Genomic DNA, 20,647 nt, shown 5'->3' with positions numbered 1-20,647 from the left:
AAACCGATAGATCTTCTGAGGTGACATGGGGACCAGCAGACATGATACTCCAAGCGACATCATAAACAACCTGGTACCTGAAAAAGATAGTGTCCACGGGGGTGAGTTCAACAACTCAGCGAATACCAATAGACATGTCTAGTAAGATATATCTAACAGCAATAAACATGGAATACAGCTTCCTAATCATATGTAGGAAATATGCAAAACTGAAAGGTAACTGAGGAAGCTATACTCACCAGGAACTCCTATCCAGAACAAAAGGGTTGTCAAACCGAGAGTGTCATTAATCCTGTATGCATGTCAAACATATGCATCCAACCAAATGCAGCAAATAAATGCAGCAAGCACAAGCAATAAATGCATCAATGTGTATGATGCCAATGACATGGTCACCCCTGACGCCAGTCAGCCATCTCACACACAAAGGTGAGACCGAGTGGATAGGGCTGTGACAACCGTGCACTCTGACATCACTAGCCCTGATGAGTGACCGAGTGGACGGGATACTATCGGAGTACACACATACTCCTACCCCAAATCATAAATGGGGGAGCGCAATGCTCTCATCTCCCGGTACACCATGACAGGAAGGGATCCCTGACGTGCTACCACACTGCGTCACACTACCCATGAGCGGACCAACAAAGCACCGAATAGAGCAAAACTGACGTGCTACCACACTGCGTCACGCTACCCATGAGCGGACCAACGGAGCACCGAACAGTGATGAAACTGGCGATATGCTCTACAATAATGGAGCAGCCTATCACGCAGCATGCAATCATGCGAATGGTGCATGAAACTAAGCATGACAATATCCTGAACCAAATCCACATATATATATAAAAATATATATATACATATATAAAAATACACAGATCTAGGGTATACAGGTCCTCTATGGTATAACAACCTAGGTCCTGAACATATCCACCTCTATAAAATATGTACCAACAATGTACATGGATCAAAGCAAAAGGTCTAGGTACACAGATCATGTATGATATAAAAATATAGATACACATGTCAGATAATAAAAATCCAGAATCTAGTCCTAAACTCAGTAAAGCATGGTATGTCACTTACTCTAGGAACTAAGGTACTCAGGGCAATAATCACGAGGTATAAACCTGGATACATAACAAGCGACAAAACAGAACATGCTATGGGTATCAAACCGTGACATATCAAAGGCAAACATGATCATTGCTTGTAGCTATAAAATACTATGCATATCCAATTGACAATATCATAAAAGATAAGTCAAGAGGTACCCGCCTCAAAAGAAGATCGTATCCAGAAATCCTGCGTCGTGATGCAGTCTCAATCAAAGTCCTGTATCAATATATTTTATTTAGCTAAATTCACATGGATTAAATAGCTAAATAAAATCCCTAAAACTAATTAAGGAAACCGCAATCCAACGATAAATCTCAATTCATCTAATCCATTTGATTGAGTCAGGTTTAATCCAACATTCCTAACTCATCGAATAAATCCAATGATCCTCAATCAATAATCAAACACTTTACGTATGATAATCAATTCAATGAGCCTAACGAAAAACATACCATCATGATATTCAACCAATCCCAATTACACAAACCATAATAGATTTACTAACTCCAAAATCCATGGTTAACATCATCAATTAACATACCAAATCTAATGTAGAAATGAAATCAAATCTCAACATGTCTTACCCCGAGTTTAGCAGCTAGGGGTACTGGAAATGACTTCAAGCTTGATTCTATAACCTTACCACAGATTTATGTCGGCAATGCCAGAGCCAACGATGATCCTAGCTCAACGACAGATGATGGCCGTTTCTGGTCGCAACAATTGCAGCAACACGCAGCGATGATGGGTCATAGAGGGGGCTCCGAGAGGCTGGAATAGCCCAATCCGGCGGTCGGCAGTGGCAGATTTGGTGGCCGGCACAGAGGTGACTGCCGAAAATAGAGGGAAGAAGCAAGCTCGCTCGGCAGTGGCAACAAGAGGAAGAATTAGGGCTTGGATTCCACACTAGGGCACACTCAAGAGGAGTGTGCTGGATTTGTGTCAGCGCTAGGGCACGGATAGGGTCGGCTATGAACAACCCCCCCTTCTACGTCGGCTGCCCGTGAGGCTGAACGACAACGGCAGCGGTGGCTGGTGTTGGCCGTGGGGACCAGAGGCGACACAGGAAGCGGTGAAGTGTCGGCACAAGGAGGGCGGCCGACTGTCGACGCTAGGCAGATAGGAAGAAGGGTTCAACCGACGGTGGCTCAAGCGTCACCGGCGCTTGGCCTGTGAATCGGCGTCGGCTGCAGAACAAAGGGAAGAAGGAGAAGAAAACCGCCCCGTGCGGTTAGGGCACAGGTTCGACGGGGAAAGAAAACTCGGCGCGAGGAGGCGTCGGTGAGGGTCGGGCACGAGGGTGGTTCGGCGGGGGAGAAAGAAAATGAAGAAATAAAAGAAAAGGAAATATAAATATAAACATTTCGTCGTTAAAACGGGGTAGCCCAAACAGGCTTTTCCCGGGACCCGTTTTTATCCCCGTAAACTCATCCATACGGTCTCCGAAAAATTCCAGAAAAATTTCTAAAAATTTCGGAAAATTCCCTCATCATTATTCGTCATTTTTCGGTATTTTACATTCTCCCCCACTAATAAAAATTTGGTCCCCAAATTTTGTTATCTACCATCAGCAAGTACTAACAACAGATATAGAGTATAAATGTTGACCGGTAAATTAAATCACATACCTCAAGTGAAAAGGTGGGGGTATCGAGCTCGGATCGTATCCTCGAACTCCCAAGTAGCCTCCTCGTCCGTATGATGTTGCCATCTGACTTTAACCAGTCGGATAGTCTTGTTCCGCAACTGACGCTTTTTCCGGTCCAGAATCCATACCGGAACCTCCTCATAAGTGACGTCAGGCTGAACAGAAACTAAGATATCTATCAGCACATGCGTCGGGTCGGGTATGTATCTCCTCAGCATAGACACATGGAATATATCATGAACTCTTGCCAGGAACGGTGGTGGTGCCAACCGGTAAGCTACCGCTCCAATCCTTTCCGAGATCTGGAAAGGTCCAATGTATCGCGGGCTAGCTTACCTCTGAGGCCAATCTCTTCACCCCTTTCGTGGGTGAAACTCGCAGAAATACATGGTCGCAAATGGAGAACTCTAAGAGCCTCCGCCTCCGGTCAGCATAACTCTTCTGGCAGTCTTATGCCTCTGACATCCTCCGTCTGATAGTATGGACCAACTCTGCGTCATGCTGAGCTCTATGAGGTCCCAACAACTGGGCCTCCCCAACCTCTTCCCAGAGGGTGGGTGTCCGACAAGGCCTACCATACAATGCTTCAACGGTGACATTTGGATAGCCGAATGCAAACCGTTATTGTAGGCGAACTCTACCAATGACAAATGGTCCTCCCAACTGCCTCTAAAAATCCTATACACCTGACCTCAGCAAGTCCTCTAGAGTCTGAATGATCCGCTCTGACTGTCCATCTATCTGTGGATAGAAAGCTGGAGTTGAGTGCCCAAGGTCTGCTGCAGACTCTGTTAAAAACGAGACGTGAACCGGGGTCTCTATCCTAAATAATAGTCAACGGGACACCATGAAATTTGATGATCTCTCGGCAATACAGATCTGCCAATCGATCCAAGGAATCAATCTTCTGGATCGCTATGAAGTGCGCGGATTTGGTTAATCAATCAACGATTACCCAAATCGCATCATAGCCTCGTCGCGTCCTAGAAAAACCCACCAAAAAATCCATGGTAATATGTTCCCATTTGCACTCAGGAATAGGAATCCGCTGAAATAATCCTGTAGGTCTCTGGTGCTCAGCCTTTACCTGCTGACAAACAAGACATCTAGCTACAAATTCCGCGATGTCTTTCTTCATACCGTTCCACCAGTAGGAACGCCTCAAATCTCGACAGATGTGGGTCCCACCTGGATGGATCGCAAATCGAGAGCGATGAGCCTCCTGAAGTAGCTCCTGTAAGACCGGATGAGACTGAGGTACACATAATCTGCCTCGGAAGTATATAATACCCTCCTCGTCTCGTGTGAACTCAGTCTGCTGCCCGGAAGCTATCTGACTGCCAATGAACTGCAAATGCTGATCACCAGCCTAGGGCTCTCGGATCCTCGTCCTAATCGACGACTGAGTAACCATGGTAACCAAAGTACCCTGCTCTGTCTGTCCCCACTCCTCAAGGCCCAACTCGGAGAAACCTTGAATCAAGTCCGTGACCACAACTCGATGGCAAGCTAAAGTCCCTCTGGACTTCCTGCTGAGTGCATCGACAACCACATTAACTCCTCCGGGTGGTAGCTAATGGTGCTATCATAATTCTTCAGGAACTTCATCCATCTCCTCTGTCGGAGATTAAGCTCCTTCTGAGTAAACAGATATTTGAGACTCTTACGGTCAGTGAGAATCTCAATATAATATCATACAGGTAATGCCGCCAAATCTTCAGGGCAAAAAATAATAGCGACTAACTCCAGATCATGAACTGGATATTTCTTCTCATGCTCCTTCAACTATCGAGAAGTATATGAGAATACTCTACCGTGCTACATCAGAACAGCACCCCTACCCTGTAGTGACGCATCGATGTAAAGGACAAATCCGTCCTCTCCCGAAGGTAAAAAACCAAAAATCGGAGATGACACTAGTCTCCGCTTCAGCTCCTAGAAGCTGGTCTTGCAATCCTTAATCCAAGTGAACTTCACGCCTTTCATGGTCAGGCGTGTAAGTAGCATAGCAATCCGTGAGAAACCCTCAACGTATCTCTGGAAATATCGAGTCAAACAAAGGAAGTTGCGAGCCTCTTCTATAGACTCCATCTACTCCCAACAGTAACAATCTCGATCTCCTGTGGAACCACGGTATACTCCTACTGGTCACCATGTGTCCCAAAAATCTCGCAGAAGACAATCCCAAAACGCACTACTGAACTTCACATACAGATGTTCCCATCGAAACATCTCTAGCATTATGCAAAATGGTGTGCGTGACTCACCGCGGATCCGAAATAGATCACAACATCGTCAACAAAGATAATGGAAACCGATCCAAACATTATGGGAATACCAAAATCATCAAGTCTCTGGAAACATCTAAGGCTCTGCAAGTTCTAATGGTAAAACCAAGATACATAATGTCCGTATCACAAATATTCCTAACCATAAGATCTCTGATAATAAGTCAGAAATCTGATGACCAACAACATAAATTACCAAAGAATAAATCCTCTAGTGTGAGAGCAACGCTCCATCACAAGAAATACCACATATGTGGGAGCAACGCTCTACCACAAACAATCCATAATATGTGGGAGCAACGCTCCACCACAAACAATCTGTAATATGTGGGAGCATTGCTCCACCACATCAATCCAAAATATATAAGAGCAACGCTCTACCATAAACCAACAATAATATGTGGGAGCTACGCTCCACCACAAACGATCCATAAGTACCCAAGACACCTAACTATCCAGCTAGAGACTGCACGAGATCTCTCTACCACAGATCACTGTGGGTAGCCTAGGGTATAACAACCCAGTAAGAAAATCAAATCCATAGTCAACTCTATCATCATCCTAGTGGGTCAGTCACCCACTAATAGGAGAATTAGTTGACAGGGTAATACCACAAATGTCATAATGTAGACATTCAACATTCTACATTCAACATAGGTAGAATCATCATGATGCTACCAACCATACACCTGGCACACGTGCACACACAATATATGTATGCTCGACATAATCCTCCAATTAGTACACACCAAACATACTCACTACAAAGGTATAAACTATCGTGATACCTCCAACAATGCATACCGAACCCGTGTGCACATATCAATATAGGTATAATCGACAATGCACCTCAAACAATACTCACATGACATATATACATCTATGTCAAGAGTATAATCAATGTAATACTTCCAACAAATCATAATCGACATGAGTGTACACACAGAACAATCATATAATAAATAAGATACCTCAAATATTACACTGAACACATCTGCACATATCACAACTCAGATTAAGTCGATAAGATACCTCCAATAAAACACTCAAACACATGTGTACATTTCACAACATAGATTTAATCGACAAAATACCTCCAATAAACCAATCAGACCATTCGGGTATAATCTACTAGAAACCCACAATAATCATCATCTAGACAATTATACACTCACTATATGCAATTTTGACCGTTTATCATAGAACTCCTACAACACATAATAATCAAGTGTATAAACTACACAAGTATGTATAATCAGCATATTTAATCCAATCTACCACACAAACCCTATGCTACCTACTCTCATGGTTTAGGGGTATAACTAAATAAAATCAAACATAAACATCATACAGGAAAACGCAATCATAGACAATCCAACTAGGTATATACAGTCTAAAATTAAAGTTCACATGGAATAGGATACATCGATCCTCAATAGACTGACCAAGCCGACAATGGTATATGGCTAATTCAGTCTTTTCCACGTCAGTACGAGTCATGTACTCAAATGTACTCTAGATACCTAACTAAGCACAAATAATCAAAAGATTCGAACCTCTAAAAATAGAGTATGACTGTCCTCTACTGATCAAACCAACAAAACTAAATCAGTCATCTACTAACTAATCAAGAATACCTTAATCCTCCACAAGCAACTAAGGTATATCAATATACGACTACCCAAATCAACAAGTGTAAATTGGACTCCTACTGACCGATCTAACAAGAATAAACCAATATTTACTGATGAAATTAACTAAGATAACATGGTATACTACTGGCTAGGTCAACATAAATAGGTAGATACTATCCGCTACACAGCTAATAATAGCAGAGGCAGGTATGTGTCTCCATCTCCTACTAGTAGTACTAGAAGCTAAAAACTACTGGTGTATGATATGAAAAATCACCAGAAACCGTAACCCTTAATCTCTATTACGGTCGATCATCATCAGTGGCTAACCCATCACATGTAATATGGCTACAACATCAGGCAGATACCAGATACAAAGTGCTATTAAATGTCATAACTATCACAATTAACAATGCATACACTAACAAAATAGTAGGATAACAGTATACCAACATACCTCCTATAGCTTGGAGATGTCCTGCTGCTGCCAGGTCCCAAAACCCGAAAAGTCACATCGAGAAGACCAAAACACGAAATCCGAAACATAGGGAAAATAAGACTCGTAAGCCGATCTCTGATACCAAATAAATTGGTATCAGATAAATCTCAAAAATCCAGAACACATAGCAAGTATCGTATACCTGCTCTGATACCACTAAATTGTCACGCCCCGGGGAAGTCCCTGTTCGAAGAAAATTTCGGCAGCACCTCCCCTGTACGGCTGACAATCTGAAGCATTTCTACAAACACAATATACATCAGCCACAGACGACTGGAATATACATAAAACCGCGCAGTTTATAATACAGCCTACTCGGCTGTACCAAAACCAAAACACAACGGAAAATGACAGAAACCAAATACAAACCAAACACAAAACTGCTAGCCGGCTAGGCTTACATAACCAACAACCAATACAAAATATCACATAACAACTTCAACACTCCACAACAAAACCGGAGCACAAACCAAACACACTGACACATAAAACAAACAAAACAGAAATGAAATCGATAGATCTTCTGAGGTGACGTGGGGACCAGCAGACAGGATACTCCAAGCGACATCATAAACAACTTGGTACATGAAAAAGATAGTGTCCACGGGGGTGAGTTCAACAACTCAGCGAATACCAATAGACATGCCTAGTAAGATATATCTAACAGCAATAAACATGGAATACAGCTTCCTAATCATATGTAGGAAATATGCAAAACTGAAAGGTAACTGAGGAAGCTGTACTCACCAGGAACTCCTATCTAGAACAAAAGGGTCGTCAAACCGAGAGTGTCATAAATCCTGTATGCATGTCAAACATATGCATCCAACCAAATGCAGCAAATAAATGCAGCAAGCATAAGCAATAAATGCATCAATGCGTATGATGCCAATGACATGGTCACCCCTGATGCCAGTCAGCCATCTCACACACAAAGGTGAGACCGAGTGGGTAGGGCTGTGACAACCGTGCACTCTGACATCACTACCCCTAATGAGTGACCGAGTGGACGGGATGCTGTCGGAGTACACACATACTCCTACCCCAAATCATAAATGGGGGAGCGCAATGCTCTCATCTCCCGGTACACCATGACGGGGAGGGACCCCTGACGTGCTACCACACTGCGTCACACTACCCATGAGCGGACCAACGGAGCACCGAATAGAGCAAAACTGACGTGCTACCATGCTGCGTCACGCTACCCATGAGCAGACCAACGGAGCACCGTACAGTGATTAAACTGGCGATATGCTCTACAATAATGGAGCAGTCTATCACGTACCGTGCAATCATGCGAATGGTGCATGAAACTAAGCATGACAATATCCTGAACCAAATCCACATATATATATATATAAAAATGTGTACCCTAGTACAAGTAAGTCAAATCCACAGATCTAGGGTATACTGGTCCTCTATGGTTTAACAACCTAGGTCCTGAACATATCCACCTCTATAAAATATGTACCAATAATGTACATGGATCAAAGCAAAAGGTCTAGGTACACAGATCATGTATGATATAAAAATATAGATACACATGTCAGATAATAAAAATCCAGAATCTAGCCCTAAACTCAGTAAAGCATGGTATGTCACTTACTCTAGGAACTAAGGTACTCAGGGCAATAATCACGAGGTATAAACCTGGATACATAACAAGCGACAAAACAGAACATGCTATGGGTATCAAACCGTGACATACCAAAGGCAAACATGATCATTGCTTGTAGCTATAAAATACTTTGCATATCCAATTGACAATATCATAAAAAATAAGTCAAGAGGTACCCGCCTCAAAAGAAGATCGTATCCAGAAATCCTGCGTCGTGATGCAATCTCAATCAAAGTCTTGTATCAATATATTTTATTTAGCTAAATTCACATGGATTAAATAGCTAAATAAAATCCCTAAAACTAATTAAGGAAACCGCAATCCAACGATAAATATCAATTCATCTAATCCATTTGATTGAGTCTGGTTTAATCCAACATTCCTAACTCATCGAATAAATCCAATGATCCTCAATCAATAATCAAACACTTCACGTATGATAATCAATTCAATGAGCCTAACGACAAACATACCATCATGATATTCAACCAATCCCAATTACACAAACCATAATAGATTTACTAACTCTAAAATCCATGGTTAACATCATAAATTAACAGACCAAATCTAATGTAGAAATGAAATCAAATCTCAACATGTCTTACCCCGAGTTTAGCAGCTAGGGGTACTGGAAATGACTTCAAGCTTGATTCTATAACCTTACCACAGATTTATGTCGGCAATGCCAGAGCCAACGATGATCCTAGCTCAACGACATATGATGGTCGTTTCTAGTCGCAATAATGGAAGCAACACGCAGCGATGATGGGTCATAGAGGCGGCTCCGAGAGGCTGGAACAGCCCGATCCGGCGGTCGGCAGTGGCAGGTTTGGTGGCCGACACAGAGGTGACCGCTGAAAATAGAGGGAAGAAGCAAGCTCGCTTGGCAGTGGCAGCAAGAGGAAGAATTAGGGCTTGGATTCCACACTAGGGCACACTCAAGAGGAGTGTGCTGGATTTGTGTCAGCGCTAGGGCACGGATAGGGCCGGCTATGAACAACCCCCCCTTCTGCGTCAGCTGCCCGTGAGGCTGAACAGCGACGACAAAGGTGGCTGGTGTTGGCCGTGGGGACCAGAGGCGACACAGGAAGCGGTGAAGTGTTGGCACAAGGAGGGCGACTGGCTGTCGACGCTAGGCAGAGAGGAAGAAGGGTTCAACCGACGGTGGCTCGAGTGTCACCAGCTCTTGGCCTGTGAATCGGCATCAGCTGCAGCACAAAGGGAAGAAGGAGAAGAAAATCGCCCCATGCGGTTAGGGCACGGGTTCGGCGGGGAAAGAAAACTCGGCGCGAGGAGGCGTCGGTGAGGGTCGGGCACGAGGGTGGTTCGGCGGGGGAGAAAGAAAATGAAGAAATAAAAGAAAAGGAAATATAAATATAAACATTTCCTCGTTAAAATAGGGTAGCCCAAACAGGCTTTTCCCAGGACCTGTTTTATCCCCATAAATTCATCCATACGGTCTCCGAAAAATTCCAAAAAAATTTCTAAAAATTCCGGAAAATTCCCTCATCATTATTCGTCATTTTTCGATATTTTACAAATATATTATGAAGAAGAATTATATCTTTCCATTACTTAGGAAATTCTACTACAAGAGATTGAGAATCAATAAGCATCAAAATTGTGCTCCTTCATTATGTCGATATCTTCCTATATGATCAAACTCAAGAAACACTTACGAAAAAGATAAAATCTATTTACATTTTAGTTGTCTCCGGATAACAATAATTTTTTTTTTTCCAAAAATATAAATTAGTATTTTACCTTGAAATGATGATACTCATCAACTGCAACATCACTCATTGCATTACCTGGAATTATAGCTACACTCACAACAAACAAATCAAATCCATTTCACAATATAACTTCAATTTTAGAAATAAAGAAGTAAAGTTTTACAATTAAATTTTGATATTTTTCCTATATTTTTTTCAAATTCATCCCAAATGTTATGTCCCCGACCACCTTTGAGTGCCTTCCCCTCAACTTGATAAGAAGATATAGTAGTGCCAAATATAAAATCATTGAGAAAGACACTATGACTTAGTTTATGTACTCTTGAAGCCGATTTCACATTGTTTGTGTCATATTCATACGTATTGGACTATGAGAATTGAGAAGTATAATGAATGCAAAGAAAAATAATAAGGAAGACTCTCTAAGATTCATTGTGGAGATGAGCGTATGCACTATGATTAAAAAAGAAGAGGAAATGAATCTTATACATAGGAGTACAACAATATCATCTAAATCTAAAACATCATGCAACGTTTAATCAAAAAAGATTAATCTATTTGAGATTTTCTATAACGCCCATAAACTGCCTCTTTAAAAAAAATACATATATGACCCGACTAGGATTCGAACCCTAGAACTTTTATTTAAAATTGGTTAAAGTTGTCATTAGGGTGGTGGTAAAATATCACATTGGGAATAGGGAACTATTCATTATATGTAGGATATGCATGATGAGATGCTTCAACTTTCACTTAGTATAAAAAGGAAATGGAAGAGACAGAACACAACTTCTCATTTTCCTTTCTCCTTCTCCATCCGAAACTCCTCCTCCCCTTTTCTCATGTTCGGCCAAGAACCCTAGGGTTCCACCTTTTAAAGCTTTTCAGGAGAAGATTCTAAGAGGGGGTTCTCACGAGGATTAGTACGCGCGTGAAGAGCAACTCGGAGATAAGGCATACAAGAGGGGCTTTGTCTTTCCTAAACCCTAATGGTATAATAGTAAGATATAGTGAAAGGATGTAAGTACTACTCACCTGCAGTATAAGTTGCTTCGATTATACATAGGTAAACGTTCTTGTAGTAGTTTTAGTATGATTTTATCCATGTTTAAAGAAGATACATGATATGGAATGTAAGATGCTCCCCAGCTAAGTTTTGGGATTAAGAGCATGTCTAGAGTATCTTGAATTACTTCCCATTTAGTTTTGGGGGCTAAGAAGCATATTCAAGTACCCTAAAGTGCTTCCCTATAAGTGTGGTATTAAGAGCACACAAGGTGCTTGTTTAAACGACAATATAAAAAAAGGAAGTATTTTACTTTAAATTGGCATGTACTGGACACAAGGTCCATGAGTGGGCTTCTAGATCACCCCTAGGCCCTAGATCGCCTAGAAGTATCTTAGTAGGTTCGAGATTAGCTACCTTAGATCTTATTAAGGATGCACGTAAAGTGGTACAATGTCGGACCTAAAGCAAGTTGTTTATTATTTTCAATAGTTATCTATTATAAAGTTTCAAAAATTCATTGTTTGTTAAGTGGAAGCATTCCTAAGCTTGAGAACTTTGGTTATAAAGTGCAGCATTCATGAACTCAAAAGTATGGCAAGATTATATGTTTCCAGTACAAGCATGGTTTTAAGTTTATGTTTTGTATGACAAATTTATTTAAAGAGCATGTCATGCACATATTTCCGAATTATGTGTTTTAGTGTAAATTACTATCAAGTGCAAGCATGTGTTTTCCTATAATAATTTGAAAAGCATGTTTCCTTTTTAATACACTGTTTTGTGAGTAGATGGTACTTACTAAGCATTCTCGCTTATAGATTTGCATTTCCTTATACTGTAGATAAAGGTAAAGGAAAGCTCGAGTAAGAGGAGGCAGCAGGAGTGGTGTTGGGTGTGAGTGTAATGGAACAATGGAAGAAGACCTTGGAACTTGCTAATACTTACAATATGCTAAATCTTTATGCTATCGTGTTGTCTTACCACCGCTCCGCATGAATTACTACCATGATTTGTTTAAGATGAACTTACGAGTTTGACAGTAATTAGAATGCCAGAAGGGTTAACAATCTAATAGTCCTAATCTTTGCTTCCACAAGATTAAAAGCTTGAGTTACAATTGTCTGTTGAAATTGGCTAAATGTTGCTTACGTTAAGTAGCATTATGTGTTGAATACTAGGATACAAATAATTGCTTGCAATGCTTGTTTGACTCCATTAAACCCATGTTTAGAGTTGTTAAAGAATAGATGCATCACTGAAATTCTAAGTACTCAATCAAGGCTTCTACATGCCTACGTCATTTAGTAGAAACAAAAATATGAAATTTGTAATGAAAGAGTAGCGGTAGCCCTAAGGAAAGGAGGGCGGGCGTTACAGTATGGTATCAGAGCAAGTTCCACCCTTTCGCCACACACACATCAAGCATTGATCCTGTAGCTTCCAAGTAAGAAAGTATCTTCTCACAAGTTTTAGGCATTTTTGTTTCGGTTAGAAATGTTTGTTAAGGTTAAGCATGCATATACATGAAAGTGCTAATGATAACAAGGAAGAATGATGATGGGCTGACGTATGTTTCATTGGCTTGGTTCAGGGATATGTAAAACGTCCAGAGGATGTCCAACTAGACAACCGAGAGTTAATGAACCTCAGCAAGAGTCAAATGAGTCTGTACCACCGTCCAGTCTTTTAGAAGTAGTAACTCAGCTGTAGAGACAGTTGGCAAAACAGCAGCAGGTTATTGCCACCCTGACTGCTAACGAGCAAGCTACTCCCATAGCCCCACCGGAAGCCAACGTGGAGGCACCAATTACGGCTGAGGTTCCATCAGCTGCACCTACATCCTCGGCAAGGGTAGTGAGGCAAGAAGCATACCTTATCTAGTGGCAGAAACTGAAACCAGAGAACTTCTCTAGCACCAATAAACCATGGGATGCTCAGCCATGGTTCAAAACCCTTGAGAGCATAATGGAGCTACTGGACTGGCCGGAGGTAGAAAAGATAAAGTGTGTCTCCTTCTGCCTCACTGGTGATGCAAGAATGTGGTGGGAATGGATCAAGGCAAAAAGAATAGTGAATCAAATGACCTGTGCTGACTTTTAGACTGAGCTCTTCGAAGATTGCTTCCATATACAAGTCACGAACAAACATTACGATGAGTTCATGGAACTCTGATAGGAAAGTTTATCAGTTGATGAAGCCGTGAAGAAATTCAATAGGCTGGCTCGCTTATGCCCCGAGCGGGTCAGCACAGAACGAGAAAGGGTAAGACTAATACTCAAGATGCTAAGGCCAGAGATAGCTCTGAATGTATCCGGTGGAATTAATAGACCGTAAATTAAGGAAGAGCTGATTAGTAGTGCTCTGATTATAGAGCATTACCTGAATAGTATCAAGCAGCAGAAGCTAGTCCTGATTGAGAATAAAAGCCAAGGGAGTTCTGGAACTTAGAAACCTTAGAGCCACGGTTCAAATTGGAAGCAGTGGAATAATCCAAAGGGAGGATCTGCAAGCAAGCAGCCTATGTATGCTACGTGTCCCACGTGTGGGAAGATGCATCCTGGAATCTGTCGTAAGGGGACTAGTGGATGTTACATGTGTGGTCAAGAGGGGCATATGGCCAAGCATTGCTCGACCAAGATCAACCTACCTCTAGCATAGTCGATTCAGTATGGAGGCAAGCAGATACAGCTACACCAGATGTAGGCCACATTGGAGGGTCCTCATATTAGCCAAGATAGACGGAAGGCCCCACCAATTACTACAAATGCTCAGGTTTTCTCCCTTACCAGAGAGGAGGTAGCAAATGCCTCTACTGTTGTCACAGGTCAAATACACATTTTTAGTCAATATGCAATTATGTTATTTGATACTGGGGCAACCCATTCGTTTGTCTCCATGACATTTGCTGAAAGAATAGGTATACCTCCGGATGTCCTAAGCGGACAGTTCTTGACGACACTACCCTCGGGAGAGATAATGACATCTACGCACTGTCTACATGTTGTGCCAGTCAGAATTACAGACAGAGAACTGTACAGTGATATGATAATGCCGAACATGTCCAATTACGATGTTATCTTTGGGATGAACTTTCTGAGCAAGTATGATGCTTCCATCGAGTGTCATAAGCGAAGAGTCGTATTCCAACCTGAGGCAGAGTCTAAGTTCAAGTTCATCCGAGAATCAGGGAAGAGAACCCAGAAATTCTTATCAGCCATGAAAGCTCAGAAAATGTTAGCCAATGGATGCGTTAGGTTTCTATCCCATGTGGTCAATACCCAGCAAGAAAGAGACCAAAAGCTAGAAGAAGTCAGAGTCATATGCGACTACCCAAAAGTGTTTCTGGATGAGTTACGAGGCTTAGTTCCGAATAGGGAAATTGAACTTGAGATTGAACTCATCCTTGGTACCCATCCAATCTCAAAAGCACCTTACTGCATGGCTCCGGTAGAATTGAAAGAACATCAGGGACAGCTACAAGAGCTACTCAACAAGGGTTTCATTCGCCCTAGTCACTCATCGTGGGGAGCTCCGGTGTTGTTCGTGAAGAAGAAGGACGGGTCCATGCGAATGTACGTGGACTACCGAGCGTTGAATAAAGTAACAATCAAGAACAGGTATCTTTTGTCGAGAATTGATGATCTATTTGATCAGTTAAAGGAGCCACAATCTTTTCCAAGATAGACTTGCTGTCAGGATATCATCAAGTGAAAGTGAAAGCAGATGACATACCGAAGACGACATTCCGAACGAGGTATGGACACTACGAGTTTATAGTCATGCCTTTCCGAGTGACCAATGCTCCTGCTACATTTATGGATCTAATGAACAGAGTATTCAAGACATATCTAGAAAAGTTTGTGAACGTCTTCATAGACGATATCCTTATATACTCCAGAACTCAGGAAGAACATGTTGAACATTTGAGGACAGTATTACAGATTCTTCAGCAGAGCTAGTTGTACGCGAAGTTCTCCAAGTGCGAGTTCTGGCTTGATCAAGTGTCCTTTCTAGGTCACATTATTTTCAAATATGGGGTTATGGTGGACCCGATAAAAATAGAAGCTGTGAGTAACTGGATATACCCAAGAATGCCAGTGAAATCAGAAGTTTCCTTGGGCTAGCAGGCTACTACAGAAAATTTATAGAGGACTTCTTAAGGATTGCCTCCCCATTGACAGTTCTTACCAGAAAGAACAAAAAATTTGAGTGGACAGAGGATTATGAGAAGAGTTTCACTGAACTGAAAAGGAGACTGACCAGTGCTCTAATCCTGACCCTTCCAGAAAATAGTGAAAGCTTCGATATTTACAGTGATGCTTCTAAATTGGGGCTTAGAGCTGTACTGATGCAGAATGGCAAAGTCATTGTCTACACCTCGAGACAACTCAAGGATTATGAGAAGAACTATTCGACTCATGACCTTGAGCTAGCAACAATAGTCTTCGCTCTTAAAATCTGGAGGCATTACTTATACGGAACTTAGTGCAAGATTTACACAGATCACCAAAGTCTGAAGTATTTCTTCACTCAGAAAGTCCTAAACATGAGACAACGGAGATGGCTTGAGCTGGTCAAAGACTATTACTGTGAAATCCTCTACCATCCAAGAAAGGCGAACAAAGTAATAGATGTGCTAAGTGGAAAATCTTGCGTAACTTTATTGTCTTTATCTGCTATGTCACATCCCCTACAGAAAGAAATAGTAGACTTTGGGCTTGAAATTGTTACCGGGCAGCACTCCACGTTGACACTGGTGTCAACCCTGTTTAAAGATATACAGAAAGGGTAGGATGAAGATCTTGATATTTAGAAGATCAAGTAGGGGATACAGGAAGGAGAAAATGGAAAGTTCTGAGTATCAGATCGTAGGATGCTGCATTATGGTGATCGCCTATGTACCCCTAATCAAGAAGAATCGCGAAAGAAAATTATAGATGAATCCCATGGAACACCTTATGCAATGCATCCTGATTCCACCAAGATGTACCAAGATATAAAGGAACACTTTTGGTGGTCTGGAATGAAAAGAGATGTTGCTAAATATGTAAGTATCTGCCTGACGTGTCAATGGGTTAAAGCAGAACATCAGAGACCAGGTGGAGTTCTGCAGCCTATCCAGATCCCAGAGTGAAAGTGGGAAGATATATCTATGGACTTCATAGTAGGTCTACCCAGAACCATGAATAGTTACGATGCTATCTGGTTAATAGTGGACAGATTGACCAAGTCTGCTCATTTTCTAGCTATCAGAATATCCTACTCTATTGAACAGCTAGTGCAATTATATGTTAAAGAGGTTATCAGATTGCATGGAGTATCCAAGACCATAATTTCTAATAGAGATGGTCGCTTTACTTCACACTTCTGGGAGTGTGTCCAGAGAGCCCTTGGCACTAAGCTACGATTTAGCACTACATTCCATCCTCAAACTGATGAGCAAACAGAACAAGTGAATCAAGTTCTGGAGGATATGCTACGGGCTTGTGCCTTAGATTTCAAAGGGAGCTGGTACCGATACCTACGCTTAGCAGAATTTGCATACAATAATAGCTATCAAGCTACTCTCAGAATGACACCCTACGAGGCTCTATATGGGAGGAAATGTAGATCTCCTATCCGTTGATATGAAGGTGGCGAAAAGAAAGAAATGGGGCTCCAGACAGACCTTATCGAGGACACCACCAAAGCCATCCAGAACATCCGTCAGAGAATAGAAACTGTTCAGAGTCGGCAGAAAAGCTATGTGGATGTACGCCGTAGACCGTTGGAATTTGAGGTTGGGGATTCAATGTTCCTCAAAGTAGCTCCTATAAAAGGAGTGATGCAGTTTGGAAAGAAAGGAAAGTTGAGTCCACGTTATGTGGGGCCATACCTGATCACTAGAAGGGTTGGCAAGGTAGCTTATGAGCTAAAGCTACCTCAGGAAATGTCAGCTATTCATAATGTATTCCATGTCTCAATACTGAAGAAGCATGTTCCGGATGCAAACCAAGTGATTGAGCCACAGATGGTACAAGTTCAAGAGGATCTCAATTATGAAAGTTAACCTATTCAGATCATAGATCGAGAAGTAAAGAAGATGAGTAACAAAGAGATACCTTTAGTAAAAGTTCTATGGCAAAGTCAACAGTACAAAGAGGTAACGTGGGAACATGAGGACGATATGAGATAGAAGTATCCGAAATTATTCTAAGTTCGAGGATAAACTTTTCATGAGGTATGGGGGATTGTAACACCCGTAAATTGTCTCTTTAAAAAAAAAAAATACATATATGACTCGGCTAGGATTCGAACCCTAGAACTTTTATTTGAAATTGGTTAAAGTTTCCATTAGGGTGGTGGTAAAGAATCACATTGGGAATATGAACTATTCATTATATGTAGGATATGCATGATGAGATGCTTCAACTTCCACTTAGTAAGTATAAAAAAGAAATGGAAGAGACAAAACACAAGTTCTCATTTTCTTTTCTCCTCCATCCGAAACTCCTCCTCCCCTTTTCTCATGTTCGGCCAAGAACCCTAGGGTTCCACCTTTTGAAGCTTTTCAAGAGGAGATTCTAAGAGGGGGTTCTCATGAGGATTAGTATGCGCGTGAAGAGCAACTCGGAGATTAAGGTATACAAGATGGGCTTTGTTCTTTCCTAAACCCTAGTGGTATAATAGTAAGATATAGCGAAAGGATGTAAGTACTATTCACCTGCAGTATAAGTTGCTTCGATTATACATGGGTAAATGTTCTTGTAGTAGTTTTAGTATGATTTTATCCATGTTTAAAGAAGATACATGATATGGAATGTAAGATGCTCCCCATCTAAGTTTTGGGATTAAGAGCATGTCTAGAGTATCTTGAATTGCTTCCCATTTAGTTTTGGGGCTAAGAAGCATATTCAAGTGCCCTAAAGTGTTTCCCTATAAGTGTGGGATTAAGAGCACACAAGGTGCTTGTTTAAATGACAATATACAAAAAAGGAAGTATTTTACTTTAAATTGGCATGTACTGGACACAAGGTCCATGGGTGAGCTCCTAGATCGCCCCTAGGCCCTAGATCGCCTAGTAGTACCTTAGTAGGTTCGGGATTAGCTACCTCAGATCTTATTAAGGATGCGCGTAAAGTGGTACAATGTCGGGTCCAAAACAAGTTGTTTATTATTTTCAATAGTTATCTATTATAAAGTTTCAAAAATTCATTGTTTGTTAAGTGGAAGCAATCCTAAGCTTGGGAACTTTGGTTATAAAGTGTAGCATTCATGAACTCAAAAGTATGGCAAGATTATATGTTTCCAGTACAAGCATGGTTTTAAGTTTATGTTTTGCATGACAAATTTATTTAAAGAGCATGCCATGTACATATTTCTGAATTATACGTTTTAGCGTGAATTACTGTCAAGTGCAAGCATGTATTTTCCTACAATAATTTGAAAAGCATGTTTCCTTTTTAATGCACTATTTTGTGAGTAGATGGTACTTACTAAGCATTATAGCTTATAGATTTGCATTTCCTTATACTGCACATAAAGGTAAAGGAAAGCTCGAGTAAGAGGAAGCAGCAGGAGCGGTGTTGGGTGTGTGTGTGGTGGAACAGTGGAAGAAGATCTTGGAACTTACTAATACTTACAATGTGCTAAATCTTTATGCTATCATTTTGTCTTACCTCCGCTCTGCATGAATTACTATCATGATTTGTTTAAGATGAACTTACGAGTTTGACAGTAATTAGAATGTCGGAAGGGTTAGCAATCTAATAGTCCTAATCTTTGCTTCCAAAAGATTAAAAGCTTGAGTTACAATTGTCTGTTGAAATTGGCTAAATGTTGCTTACGTTAAGTAGCATTATGTGTTGAATACTAGCATACAAATAATTGCTTGCAATGCTTATTTGACTCCATTAAAACCATGTTTAGAGTTGTTAAAGAATAGATGCATCACTAAAATTCTATGTACTCAATCAAGGCTTCTACATGCATACGTCATTTAATAGAAACAAAAATTTGAAATTTGTAATGTTTTGTGATGGTTGCCCTAAGGTATGAAGGGTGGACGTTACATTTTCATTCATATCTAAAATATCATTTAAATTTTTAATAGACATAAAAGAGATTGATTTGTTTGACTTTATCATCCATATCTAATATATCATATATAAATGTTTAGAAATTGATCAATTATTTTACATTTGACTTGTTCTTATCGTTAGAATTGTTTAAAAACACATCATTCATTATTTTAATATTAATAATATATATATAGTTGACCTATTAAATAAAAATAAATTTTAATAAATATTAAATGAAAATTAAGTGACTTTAATTTATAATTTTTTAAATTATATAAAATTGTATACTCACCCAAAGCCCTAAATGTTGCATTCATATTTGATGAATCCATTGTTATTCTAAAAAAAAAATCATTTAATTGAAATGGTAGATCAAACAATCAAAAATATATTGATAAATCTACTATAATGACTTTAACAACTTGAATTATAATTTTTTTTTTCTAATTTTGCTTTTCATTTTTATTAAAATAAAATTTAGAAATACAAAAAATATAATTTGTATCATTCACTTATTTAAATCATGTGGCACATCAGGATTCCATGATTACTTTGATTCACTTACTGTAATCATAATAAAAAATGATTAAATATTTCTCACTTAAAAGCTGTATTACCTTTAAATCAAAACCTAGAAAAATTTATTAAATGACCTTCAATTATTTAAATTGTATACAATTTTTGATGAGTGATTTGAACCATCTTGAACAATACCCATTTTCATGTAAATTACACTTAAAATTTAGAAGTGAATTGTAACTTAAACAAAAAAGTCATAGTATAAGTTTTAAATGCTGACACTTCTGAATTGAGATAACTTTGAGATCGTGTTAGAAACTAACAATCATCCACTATAGCCACAACGATGCTAGAATTGATAATGCAAGACTAGATTTCGAAATGCTCGATAGTTCTATTTATAAAAGCAAGGGTTCTCAAGACGAAAGCAACTACAATATGCAACTCAACTGCTCTCTTTCAAAACCCGCACTTCAGTTGCAGTCATGGGATTAGTATTAGTTTTTAGCTTCTT

Source organism: Zingiber officinale, chromosome 3B (genome assembly GCF_018446385.1).
Source record: "Zingiber officinale cultivar Zhangliang chromosome 3B, Zo_v1.1, whole genome shotgun sequence".
In the NCBI taxonomy this organism is placed as follows: domain Eukaryota; kingdom Viridiplantae; phylum Streptophyta; class Magnoliopsida; order Zingiberales; family Zingiberaceae; genus Zingiber; species Zingiber officinale.
This window is presented reverse-complemented; position numbering follows the sequence as displayed.